Genomic DNA, 14088 nt, shown 5'->3' on the forward strand with positions numbered 1-14088 from the left:
CCGTTCCCAGAAGCTGTTGGCTAAGAACTGTACTCTGCGCCATCGTTTTTGCAGGTACACATCTTCCTTGATAAACTTTCCAGGAGGTGGGGGAATAATGCTTGACTTCATTGTCAGAATGTGGTTAGGTGTCAAGGGTTCTGGACCAGATGGATTGTGCAAATGCTCTGATGTTAATGGCCTACTATTCACAATTGCCATAACTTCGTAGAGGAAGGTTCTTAACGAACTGCTGTCGAGCCTTTTAACTGCTTGGTCGAGAACGGATGCCAGAACATTACGCACGGTGCGTATTTGGCGTTCCCAAACCCCACCTTTATGACTTGCAGATGGTGTGTTCATAACAAACTCACATCCAATTTTCAGCGAACTCGTGCCTTGCACCAATGAAATTGCTGCCTTGATCACATCGAATTTGCCTGACACTTCCACGCAATGCAATAAACGAACGCAAGGCATTGATGAATGCATCAGTTGTTAAGTCCTCAAGCATCTCAATATGTATGGCTCTTGAGCACATGCATGTGAGTAAAAGCCCATAACGCTTAAGCTCCTTTCTGCCATCCTTGACATAGATAGGCCCGAAGCAGTCCATCCCACAATATGTGAAGGGTGGAGACAACTCCGTGCGTTCTTGTGGGAGGTTCGCCATCCTTTGTCCTTCAGTGTTCCGTCTAAACTTCCTGCATTTTGTGCAGTTGTAAATATGAGAGGAGACTGCCTTACTGCATCCAAGAATCCAAACACCATTGGCTCGCAGCTCGTTAACAGTCATACCTCGACCTTGGTGCTGCACCTTTTCATGATGATGCTTGATGAGCAGTGTTGCCAAATGGCTTCCTTTAGGAAGGATAGCTGGGTGTTTCACATGGGGGTGAAGACTGGACATTGTTAAGCGCCCTCCAACCCTGAGTACACCCTGCTCATCAAGGAATGGGTTTAATTTGTGCAATTTATTTGCCTTGTCAATTGCCTTGATTTGCCCATTAAGCTTGAGACTCTTCATGGTTTCAGCAAGGTGTGTTGCTTGAACCAGTTTGATGAGAAAAACTTCTGCCTCCTTACACTCCTGCAAAGTGGTGGGTTCACTAAACCTTGGTTTGTGGCCTTTAGCTGCCCTTGCTCTGCATTTCAGTATGGCTACAGCTTGTACTGCTCTTGCCCAATCTGAAAACCTTTCAAGACGATCTAGCAGTGACCTCTCTTCCCTTGAGTGAATTTTGTGGACATGAGTCTTTCGTAACTCTGGGTCATCTTCTGATATTTCTCCCACTGTGAACACACTACTTGGGAGGTTTAGCTGCCACAGAAAATTTGGACCTCTAAACCAGTTAGATGCCTTGAGCTGTTCTGCTGTCTGTCCCCTAGAAGAGTGGTCAGCGGGGTTGTCTTCTGAAGCAATGTAGTTCCATTGGTCAGGATGTGTGCTCTGCTTGATACGTTGGACACGGTTTGCTACAAAAACATGAAATCTCCTTGCATCATTGTTGATGTAGCCAAGGACAACCCTTGAATCAGTCCAAAAGTATTCCTGCAGGCCTTCCATTTCAAGCTCTCTCTGGAGCATGTCACTTGTGCGCACTGCCACCACTGCTGCAGAGAGCTCAAGTCTTGGTATAGTTGTTACCTTTGAAGGAGCTACCCTTGCTTTCCCCATCACGAGGGAACAGTGCACTTCTCCCGATGCGCTTATTACTCTCAGGTATGAGCACTCTCCATAACCTGAGGCACTGGCATCTGAAAAATGATGCAGCTCGTATTTCACAACTTTGCCAAAGCTTCCTGGTAGGTAGCATCGTTGTACCTTTATGGTTGCTAGATCTTGCAGTCCTCTCAACCAGGATTCCCACTGGGGCAGCAGATGGTCTGGAAGAGGATCATCCCAACTAACTCTCTCGAGACACATTTGCTGGAGGATTTTCTTTCCTAAAAGGATGAAAGGTGCGACAAAGCCAAGCGGATCAAACACCGAGGCCACGGTGGACAATACCCCTCTTCTGCTCATGGGTTTTTCTTTCACCACCACTCTAAACTGGAAATCATCTGATGTGACACACCATTGTACACCAAGGGCTCTCTCCATGTGTGGTTCATGAAGAGCCATATCCAAGTTGTTGGCTCCTCCAGCACACTCTTCCTTTGGGATTGATGACAACACCTGCTTACTGTTGGAAATGAACTTATGCAACCTTAAGTTGCCAGTGTTGCAAAGCTCCCTTGCTTCATTCACTAGCTGGATTCCCTTTGCTTCGGTGGATACACTAGTCAAACCGTCATCAACATAAAAGTTTCTTTCTATGAAGCGGACGGATGCTTCGCTGAAATTCCCCCTTGCCATTGCAGCAAGATGTTTGAGGCCATAATTAGCACAGCCTGGAGACGAAGCAGCTCCAAACAAATGGACTCTCATGCGATAGACTGCTGGCTGTGCTTCTAAATCTCCATTCTCCCACCAGAGAAAGCGGAGGTAATCTTGGTCTTCTGCCCTCACGTGAAATTGGTGGAACATACGTTCTATGTCACACATGATTGCAACCTTTTCCTTGCGAAACCGACACAAGACACCAACAAGGGAATTTGTCAGCTCTGGACCAGTCAATAGATGATCATTTAAAGATGTCCCCTGAAACCGGGCTGAACAGTCAAAAACAATGCGGATTTTCCCAGGCTTTTGCGGGTGATAAACACCATGGTGTGGGATGTACCACACTGGGTGTTTGTGGAGATCAGCCTTGGGGATCTTCTCAGCATCTCCACGCGCTATGGTCTCTTCCATGAAGGTTTTGTAGTCCTGGTAATATCTGCTGTTTCTCCTTAATTTCCTTTCTAGGTGCTTAAGGCGATGGATAGCACACACCATATTGTCTGGCAAGCTCGGCCTTTCTCGTTTAAATGGAAGAGGCATCTCAATATGACCATCTTCTTTGTGTTTGATTCCTTGTTTCAATTTCGACAAAAACTGGAGGTCATCTTGAGAGAAGTGATTGTCCTCAGCAACTCTCTCATTAAAGTCACATTCAAGCGCTTTAATTATGTCAGATGAGATGACTTCCTTGATCTGTGTTCTGCATACATAGTGAACTTCCTGTTTGGGACTTGATGGAAGCTGAAGTTCCGGTGTCACTTGCCTTGTGATGACTTGATGACTCACTCCAATAGTGTCTCCACAGTCTACGTATGGGCTGCCATGTCCAATAATGCTCCATCCCAAGTCTGTTCTCTGTGCAAATGGTTGATTTTCTTCACCGCACACCACCTCTCTAGGAAGAAGTGCCTGAGAACAGTTGTAGCCAATTAGTAGACCAACATCACACCCTTGACGAGGAGCAATCCTATCTGCAATCTGCTCAAGATGGGGCCATGCCATTGCTGTCTCTGGTGTGGGTATGTGGTCTCTGTTCGCCGGAATGAACTTTCTTGTGTAGGTTGTAGGAAGAGTTATTTTCTTCTCTGAGTTGAATCCTCTAACTTGCAACCCAGAGATCCTTTGGCAAGCTACAACTTTGTTTGTAGAGGCCATAGTAGATAACTTTAGCTTGACCTGTTCCCCCTTTGCATTTAGAGAATCTGCTGCCTCCTCAAGAATGAAAGTTGTGTCACTTTGCATATCAAGGAGAGCATACACAAGTGTTTCTCTGTCAGGCTCTTTCATCATTGAAACCCACACAGGAATGATTGTAGATGTCTGAATGTTGGTGTTGTCATGCTGAACTCTGTTGGATGTTGCTTCACTTATTGCTATAGCTTCTCTTTCTTCTAGCTGTTCATTGCTTTGTTCTCTGTGTCTAGCTTCCTGCCTTATTCCTTCAGTCTTTCGTGTCTTTTGTTCTCTTTGATCATCGTGTAAGCAAGTTGGATGCCTTTTCTGGCATGTACTGCAAGTGCTTCTGTACTTACAATCTCTCGAGTGATGTCCAGGCTTTAAGCAACCAAAGCATAGCTTATTATCTTGAACAAACCTGTGTCGTTCCAATATTGGTCGTTCCAAAAATTTTCTACATTTGTACAGACTGTGGCCTGGTCTTTCACAAAACAGACAACTGCTGGCAGCAATCTTCTCATCAGTGTTTGTTGTTAGAACTTTAGCTGCAGGAGTCTGGTTTCGTTGTGGCTTGACCTTTTCTCCATCGAACTGTTTCAAGGCATGGAGTGAAGTCACAGGATTGCATGCGATCCTGGCTTCCCTTATGAGAAACTGCACAAACTGGCTAAAGCTTGGAAATCTGCCAGTCTCCTCCTCTATCGTCAACACTTTCCTATTCCACCTTGATGTCAACCAATCGGGGAGCTTGGAGAGGATTTTTTGATTCTCATTGCAATCATTAAGAACCTCTAGACCTTTAATCTGGCTTTCCGCAGCTTCACAGCTCCGTAGAAAGTCCACAAATTCCTGAAGTTCCAGACTGTCCTTGGAGCCAATTCTGGGCCATGCACTGAGTTTGTCTCTGAAGGCTTTGGCAATAAGGAAGGAGTTTCCAAATCTCTCATCTAATACTTCCCATGCTGCCTTATAAGCAGCCTCAGTGCCTAACAGGAAATAGTTTTCAACAGCCTTCTTAGCTGGTCCACTAACGTACTTGCACAAATAGTAGATTTTCTCAGAGGCTGGTATGTTTTTTCTTTCGATTAAAGTTTGAAAGGCAGCCTTCCAGTTCTTATATTTTAGCGGGTCACCACTGAATGTTGTCGGCTCTGGCATAGGAAGACGACTGGCACTAATAGAATCTGCTAATAACATGGCAAGTGCTGCGATGCCACCATCATGCTGTGGATGTATAATAGCTTGTTGTGGTAAGTGTAACTCTGGTGAGTTATGTATGTGACTTGTGTGCTGAAATCGGTCCCCTTCCCTTTGGCTTTCAGTTTTACATCCATGCAGTAACTGCTTAATTTCTTCTTCTGAATCTTCATCTTGCTCTTGCTCATACACTTGCATGGTTGCCTTAGCCACCCTTAACTGTTTGAGTGCTTCCAATCGTTCCAGTTCCTTGCGTTTGTCTTCCAAAAGCTTTCGCCTGGCAGCATTTTCAACCTCAAGTTTTGCTTGTAACTGTGCTTCTTCTTCCTCCATTCTTAAACGTCGTCTGCAGGCTTCAGCTGTTTGTTCTGCAATCTGTCTTTTATCTTCAGCCTCCAGCTGCAGAAGCTCTGCTTGCTGACACTGTTGTTCATGAAGGATTTCCAGTGTTGCTTGGGCTGCAGCCATTTTAGCAGCAGCTTCTTGTCTGCTCATGGATGACGCACTGGAGGACTTAGAAGCGACTCTTGATGCAACGTGTGACTGTTTGTATTGACTGGAAACCTGTGAGTGCTTACTGACGCCATATGATTTCTCAGACATTAAAAAAGATTCATCTACATTAAACTGTGGTTTGACTGGTGCCTTTCCTCTCAAACGTCTTTGTGCAGTCTTAATAACAGTTCTTGTTACCTCCTCGCAAGTATCAATTCTGCGGCGTGCATTGTTATCAGGAATGTCCACCTGACGCCAGTTTTCATATGCTGTGTTTAGTTCGCTGGAAGCAGTATTAATGTTGTTTATTATTGCTTGCAGCTCTTCATCTGAACAATTGTCAGAAATTGAATGGTTAGCATCCTTTGCTAGAACCTTCCACTTTTCGTACTTGATCTTAAAACTTTGCTCCAACTCCTTAATCCTTTGGTTTAACATTCCTCTTCCCTTTTCAGTTAAGGTTACTTGTTGATGGATGAACATCTGATGTTACTTGAACTTCTTGTGGACCATCTGTATTTTGCAGAGGAGAACTGCACAGTGGAGGGTTTTGCTGAGGCCTGGTCACAGTCTCTGCCTCAGGATTGTCACTCAGTTTAGAGAGATTTGTGACTGACATGTTAGGCTAAGTAAAGGAGTCTGATAACATAAAATAACACTGCTTATAGCTTGTAACAAACTTGGTTACTTCCTTTGAATAAAACCTTGCATAAAATCCAGGACTGCTTTAGTAGCTTATTCTTATAACCCTTAAACACATGTCTGAAATCACTAACAACCCTTAAAGACACATATTTTTCAAACTCATGATCAATTGTAAACTTGAACCTTCTTGCTTGCAGCTACAATGAAGCCACTTCAGGACACCCTTATTAACACTTTAAAGCATCCAAACTTGCAAATGGTCTTCAGGTTAATTTTCTGCAGCACACTTGAGAAGATCAATATGTCCTTTCTTTGAATTGTTAGGATGAGCAAACCCGTTCTTGGCTTCTGGCAGGAGCTTGGGGACCCTTGTAGACACGCTAGAGATGACTTATGTTCCTTTCTTTCTCGCCCACTCACAAGGAGCAGATGAGTTCTCACTGTAGCTCCCGTTAGCCACCACGCGGACAAGTTCTTGTTTACAGATGATTTATTCAATGTTCGGCGACAAGATCACTCAGCGTCGTCATCATCATCATCATCGTGAGAACTACCCAAAGAAAACAATTGCAATAAGCAACATGTTTACAATAACTCTTATCACAGTAAATCCAAACAATAAAGGTATAGACACATAAATGCCCTTTTATGGCACTTTCATTGAAACTGAAATTAACAGAGGCACCCTGAACACACCTCATTGCCTGCTGTAGCCAAACGGGAGAAAGTCCGTTCTTCGCGCGAGCCGCTACTCCTCTCAACGGTGAGTCCACAATTGGGTTTAATTTAACTTAACTTAACTTATGTGTTCTTTAAAACTTAAGTCCAGTTTAAAGCAGTAGGACGATGCAGCTGTACTCACAGAGCGCCATGCTTCTCTGCTCTAGTGTCACCACAAACTCAGTCCGTGCTGCACGTTACTTCCGCTACCACCAATTACAAAAAAAAGTTCCACAATTAAAGGAAACTTACAAATATAAACACAAGAAAAACATTGGAACACTTCACTGTTAGTTACAGGTTTTTCTATCCAGGTATGCTTTTACTACATTGGCAGTGTGTTTGGGATCATTGTCATAAAAACATGAAGTCGCTGCAAATCAGAAACTTTTCAGATGGTACCAAAAGCTGGCAGCACCTTTCTGTGTTCATAATTCTATCAATTTTTGTCTTTTTTTGCAGACCATGAAAAAAAACACACAGACAAATACAAAAACAAACGACTAAAATGTTCTCTTGAAAATGATCAGGTACAAAGACTGGACTGGAAAATGAATAAAAAGCACTTAATGTGGAAAGAAAAACCTTGAACGAATTCTTGAAATCTGTTTCTCAAACAAACTTTAAAAAAAAAAAGAGCACCAAAGATAAGTCTGGCTCCTTGGAAGGAAAATATAAAGAAATGAGGGGTGAGTCACGACTTTTCCACAGTATGCCTGGAAATAATTTCTTAATAAACACATCATCATTCTGTGCACATTTTCATAAAAACGAGGCTTAGTTTTTCATGATTTCTTGGTTTTAATTGAAGAATTTAATTCTAGTCAGATTCCCTATGCATTTCTGAAAGCATTTAAGATGATGAACAGATTTTCAGCATTTAACATTTACAAAAATGTTTTTCACTCGAGTCAGTAGTATCCCAGCTGGTATTTTACAGGCAATTTCTGTAAGATATCAGTGGTTTTCTATTTCTATCCAAACACATGTAAATTACATGATTTCTTTTACATTTAAATGATAATAACTGTGCTCATCACTATTGTTTACATTGGCCAAGATTATAGTAACAAACTGTACAAAATGATGTTTTATATATGCTTACAATTACCACAATAAAGTTGCTAGCTCCTGATTGAAAAGACTCACATATTAAACCTGTTCCATTATTTGACAGATTTTTCAACTAAATAAAATGTAAATAAATAATCAGTCATTATCACAACATTATTATAACAACATCTGTGATCTTTTCACTCTATAAATCCAAATCACCTAGTCTAATAGTGAGAAACATGTTTCACCACCATGTTGCCTCTACAGCACTGTTCCAGCAGCTTTGGGCTATTCTTCTGTTTTTCCACCATGTCACACTTTTGTGATAAGGACTCGGTATATGCTGGAAGAAATGGAAAAAGCAAACCAGAATCTTTATCTCTCAACATACTGGATAAACTTAACCTCTGCCTGGATGTTATCAAACACCAGTGAGCAGGACCATAATTCTAGTCCATGTGAACATTTACCCTCTGGTCTTCTCTGAATGGAAAGGTACTGTAAATTCTGAATCTCCCATCTGGGGAACTGTTCCTTTTGCACCCTGCATGTCTTGCCTATGATAAATCCTTTTGCACCATATGTGTTCAGAGGGAAAAACATGATTTTGTGTCCCCATTTTCTCCCCACACGAGGCCAAAGGAATATAATTTAAATGTATTACGCTATCATGCAAATGTACATTCAAACTGTCTAATTGAAAAACGCAGGATACCAAAAATATTTTACTACACACTAAACAAAACTGAAATATTTTAATCTTCCAATAAGGTGCTACACTACACGGAAGAAAGGATTTCAAATGCCACCTGTCTAATTAAGGAACAAGGGTGCTTAATATTTGAAAAAGACATTTAAAGGGAAAAAAAGAATGAACAGAAAGCCTTATGTGCATAGGACTAGTATTACCCAAAGACACCAAGCAATGCAATATTTGCAGAGTGTGTCTGTAAATCTATGAACATTTTCACGGCAAATTACATATAACAACTGAGAAGTCCTGTATTAGTACAGTATTAGTCAACTGTGGCACCTCTGCGATTAAAGGTCATTTGGAAACTTTGTGTGTCTCATTTTGATAAGCAGCCCTGAGACTCGTTCACTGAAAAACACTTTGCTGTCTCAGCATTTGTTCTGTAAATGCCTATTTATAGTAACATTAGGTCTATAGTGAGTGACTAGACATTTTCCAATCAATATTTGTCATCATACCCCGGTTTAATGTCAGTAAATATGAGTAAAACTCAGACAATGCTTAGCCCCTGCACAAAAAGACAGACCTGGGAGTCATTTCTAAATCTCATGATGTCCCCTGGTAACACTAAGCCAGTCCAAATGATGCTGTGAGAGCCTAATAATTCAGACTAGGCTTTAGGAACAGTTTAACCATTGTCTGATCTGATTCTTATGGGACAGGTTTTTTTTGTTTTTTCCACACAGTTTCAGGGCTGACACAGTTACAGCTCCATCGGAGAATGCTGAAAGGAGAAACATCACAGTAGTTTGAACGCAGAGCACTGATTTAGTCTCTGTTGTAGGGGACTTGTGTTACCTGGGGAATTTTTAGTAAAAAATTAGTTGTCTTTTGTGATCCCAATCCTGTGCAAATCTCTTTAGCATGAATTCAGAAAGACATGTGTGGCTAAACTGTAATATAGACTCATTAAAAAAGCATAATCTGTTAAGATGGTATGATGAGCTATTTCAAAAGGATTTACAACTATATAGCAGTCATGGTTTTGGTATAGATTTATAACTGGCAACCAGTAAGTTTGACTGGTTTGACTTCTCTAAGTATGACTTCTCTTTTTTGCTCATGTGCAACATGAAACGTAAACGTGGGTTTCTAAAATATATCAAGTCCCATGTTAGTACTCATTCTTTGTAAATAGAACTTAAGAAATAATGAGATGTGTTCCTATTACGGGTTGAAGAATAAAGAACCAAGATGCAGAAGTCTTGGCAGACTAGACTAACAAAAAGCAAACCTTTTATTAGGTTGAAGGTGCAGGCCAAAATGGGGACAAACAGAAGTCCAGAAATCATCACGGGGAATAAGGCAAGAGATTACGAGGCAGAATGGCTGTAGAAATGAGGAGGAAGTGTTGAGGACGACAAGATTGAAGTTTGGAATCAGCCACCCAACAGAGGAAATCTAAAAAGAACTGTTCCCTTTTTTCTGATGCCTGCAATAAACACTGACCCTTTTGTTTTCCTGACATCAGATCAAGTGTATGAAACCCCAGCCCAACAGAGCAGAACAGTTGTGGAAACATGCTCTGCATGTCAGTTATTGGTAAATCAGGTGGAGAATCAGAGACAGCTGCTTCACTTATTCTTTCTGTGCATGGAAATGTGAGGGGCTCTTAACAACTGAGCTAGACCGCTGTCTTTCATAAAACGTGTCCGCATTTAAAAATGTGCCTTCTCGAAACCCTGAATTTTTTTCATTTTACTATAAAACTGCCTTTTAATTCCATTGTCTGTAGATTAGAATAATGGCTTGAAAATCAATCATGATCTTAAAAAAGAAAATATTTGAGAATGTATTTTGGCACAGTAACAGACTCCTAGGTAGGGTTTACTTTCTTTGACTAGCAATGTTAAAACAAAACCTTTACTAGTTCTAAAAAGTTCAGGGTTATGGGAATACCTCTCACTGCAGTTAAGTCAGGACATGGACAGTTAAAACTAGGAAAAACCCACACTGCTACGGCCAGTTTAGCCGTGTAAGATAAAAGCATCTTCGGTAAGTCTTTACCGTTTTGTATTACAGGCCAAACATGGCATTCACGCTGTGTTTAAAAGATTTTTACATAACAATTTTCATTCAATATTCAAAGTTGCTGTATTGCAACAGTACAATAATAGCTGGTGAAGAAAATGATCTAATGGTTATCCCAATGTAAAGACATCATACCAGCTTTATAAGCATAGTAAGCATTTAATTTGAAGCAGCTAATTCACTTAACACACTGCAATGTTTGTCGTGTGTCTTGATGCATGGTCAGTCATCCAGATAAGGAAATCCCAGAAGGTATATTTTTTCCTCTGGCGCTACGTCCAAGCAACAGAATCAGCCGTCTGGGATTTCCTAGAAGAGCTTTGTCCTGAATACTGGGTTGAAAGGTATATTCTATGGAAAACACAAAATATGTAGGCATTAGTGCAGACACTATAATTTAAAACTAGCTGAATGTCTGCAAAAAATGTAATTACAAGCAAATATTTAAGCTTCAGTGATTATTATTACTATCTAAATGCCTAAACTGGCCTGAAAGAATTTGACTGAACGGCATCTTTTTTAAAAAAATCTTATTTACACATTAATAATTGCAAAGGTTAGTGGCCAAGTTGTCTGGCTCTACCTACAAGTCATTACTATGTGGAGGGAGGGAAATGTATATTTATATATGCATGCCCAGCAGAATACAGATGCTTTTTTCTGCCAGCACTATTAGGGGTGTTCTCCATTCACTGCACATGTTTTGTGAACGGTATGGCATTCTAATTTGGTCATTTCAGAGGTATGCTGCACACTCCATGCAGCTCAAGCCCTGGAGTCAGAGTCTGCATGTTTCATCCACTGCAACAGTCGAGGCCACAAGAATAATTTGTTTGTGAAAGCCATCATAAAATCAGCTGAAAGCAACATTTCACACTGACTTATATCTTGGCGCGGCATTTTATCTCAACTCCGAGGAATGATAAAAACATATGGTGTCATTCCCACTGCAAGAATGTCTTTCTAAACATTAAAAGAGAGTCGGGTTAGTAAATGTGCATTTACCCTACAGCCTAAATGACTCCATGGTCACAGTTTACAGATGGTATGTATTAACAAAGAGTCAGCTAACAGGTGTGTTGGTGGCACAGCCATGCTGTTTTAAGCTGTGAATAAAGGATTTCCTCAGCTTTTTAAACACTCACGTGCTTTGTAATCAAACAGAAATATTATTTGTTTTAATAGTATAATTAATCCTGTTATATTGTTGTACATTGTTTCATTTTTCCTAAAGTCTGAACCCAAGATCTTTGAATTCCATGTGTACTTACCTAAAAATGTGGATAGCTTCCATGTGGCACTCACCCATGCACCCACACAAACATAGAAAAATAAATCTAAACAAGCAAGGAAAACCGCTCACACAAGCACACAGATAGGACCTTTCCTAAACACTGCTGCCAATTCTGATTTAGTTACTTTGTATCATATAGCACACATCATTATAATTACATATATTTCAGTTGCAAAATATGCAAATGCTTCTTACTAGAAGATTTTTTTATTATCTTAGGAAGACATTTGCAAAAGCCAGTCTCTTGTTCCTTTTCATAAAGTCTCTAGTCATTTTTACGGATCATTCAAATAGTTTAAAAGTACAAGCTGCAAAATGATACGTTTTATTTTTATTTTAAGTATTCATGCTGTGCCAAGTTTCTGATCTGCTCTGCTGCGTATTTGTTTATGTCTTGGAGACAGAATATGTGATTTATAGTTAGACTGGTGGGGGTGGCAGCAAGGGAAGCTGTTATGTTCTTCCTTTGCTGCTTGTCGTGCGCCGCTGCTGTTCTCTCCAGCTTGCTGTACGTTCACCCCGATATGCACCCTCAGGCAGTATGCCTTTCATTATTTCTTTTGAAACTTTCATCTGAAGTCTCTGAGGGATTAGCCCTCTTGATTCCTGACACAGTCAATGAAAAACAAGCCTCATATACAGGGAGGCTTACAGCCAGAAAAGCTGTGCACAGCCCCCCCCCGCCCTCCCCAATCTCTCAGTGTGAAACTGTATAATGGTTTGCACAACAAGTGGAGTCTCATTTTTGACCATTTTGGCACATTCGTATTTGTGTTGGATTTGTATGCAAATATATTATAACTGTGAATGATCATCCCATACTCTCACTGCAGTCGTTTTATATTTTTTCCAAGTTCTTGTAATTCTTTCTATACACAATGAGTCAAATGATTATAATGCAGTATGAAGCTGTTGCTTGTAGTGTGGCCAAGAGATATAAAACACCAAACCTTTTCACACAGTGCAAGTTTAGCTCCTTAGCTGATTTGGGTTCACAGGCTGCGCTTACTAATCGACTCCAGTGAGATGTTGCTTTGTTTTGGCTGAATATTTACATCAATTATATTTTCTGCTACCTTGTTGACAGTGTGCACTCAAAAATAAACCAGTTATCATATGGGTACATTTGGTGAGATACACTTTCAAAAATTTTATAATTAAATAATTCTCCAATTAGGATGAAGGGAAATGTATAAATGTTAATAAATGTTGTGCAAAAACACAGAGTGTTATAAGGCTATTTTTTGTAACAGAGCTATGTGTACCCTTTGTATGTTTTATGTTACTGTTTATTAGTATTGCAGCATAATGATAGCTGGTGAACATTATTCAGCATGTAGCAATGCTAACCACATATATCCTCCCAGAGTAGGTAGAGACCATAAACAGAACTACAAGAGACTGAAACGAATTTAGATTGTAATTCTTCTGGATATGCAAATGAATGAATTGAATGAAAGAATGAATGAATTTCCCATATTACCTTGAAAGGTTTTTGTTTGTCTTGTGTTTTCTATTTGATCACAAAGGGCAAAAAATGTTGATTAATTTTGAGTTAATTTAAAATTAGAAGATAACAGAAACTAGTTACACCATATACTTGCTTCTTAAGTCTTTTTTTCTGAATGACCTAATAAAAAATATTTCTGAAAACAAAAATTTACAACTGGTTGTTGAATAGTACTGACGCAGGAGGTAAGACTGGGACCTGGTTTCTCGATGTCAGTGTTTCAGTTGAAGTTTTAGATGATGATCAAGTTTAATTTACATTATAACAGTATGAGTAAGTGACTGAATATAATCTAAATTTAAACTCAGTGTCTTAGGAAGTCATAATACATGATTATGCGGAAGATCAGGATATTTGCTAAACCATGTTGAAATGTTGTGATCTTGACTTCTAAAACTGTAAAATTGGCGAGTTCTTAAAAAGGAGCATCAAAGTCCCTTTGGGACCTAAATGCAGTGTAATGACGCACACCCCACTCATTCTCCTTTGAGCTTACTTTTGTCAGCGGTTTCATTACTTTGCACTTTGCTACTAAGCAGGTGGAGCTAATCTATCTAGTTTGCCCTTCAGTTATGGTTTACTGTCCAGGGGACTGGACACAAGTGTCTCCAATAAGCCCTTAATTAGGCAATGATAGACTATTCATTTAGTATGCAAAGCTGCAAATCTCTCCATCCACTGCACAGAGCCCTCTGCAGTCATATGGAGACCAACGCTAATGATCTCAGCAAGTGGCAGCAATCCATTGGAGCGCTGTAGCAAGTGCACATTAATCTTGCGGGTGATCCAGTTGATGAATGACCCTGGCCCAGAAGCCCTGGCAGATCCCACCTTAATTATGCTGA

Source organism: Maylandia zebra, linkage group LG4 (genome assembly GCF_041146795.1).
Source record: "Maylandia zebra isolate NMK-2024a linkage group LG4, Mzebra_GT3a, whole genome shotgun sequence".
Taxonomy (NCBI): Eukaryota; Metazoa; Chordata; class Actinopteri; order Cichliformes; family Cichlidae; genus Maylandia; species Maylandia zebra.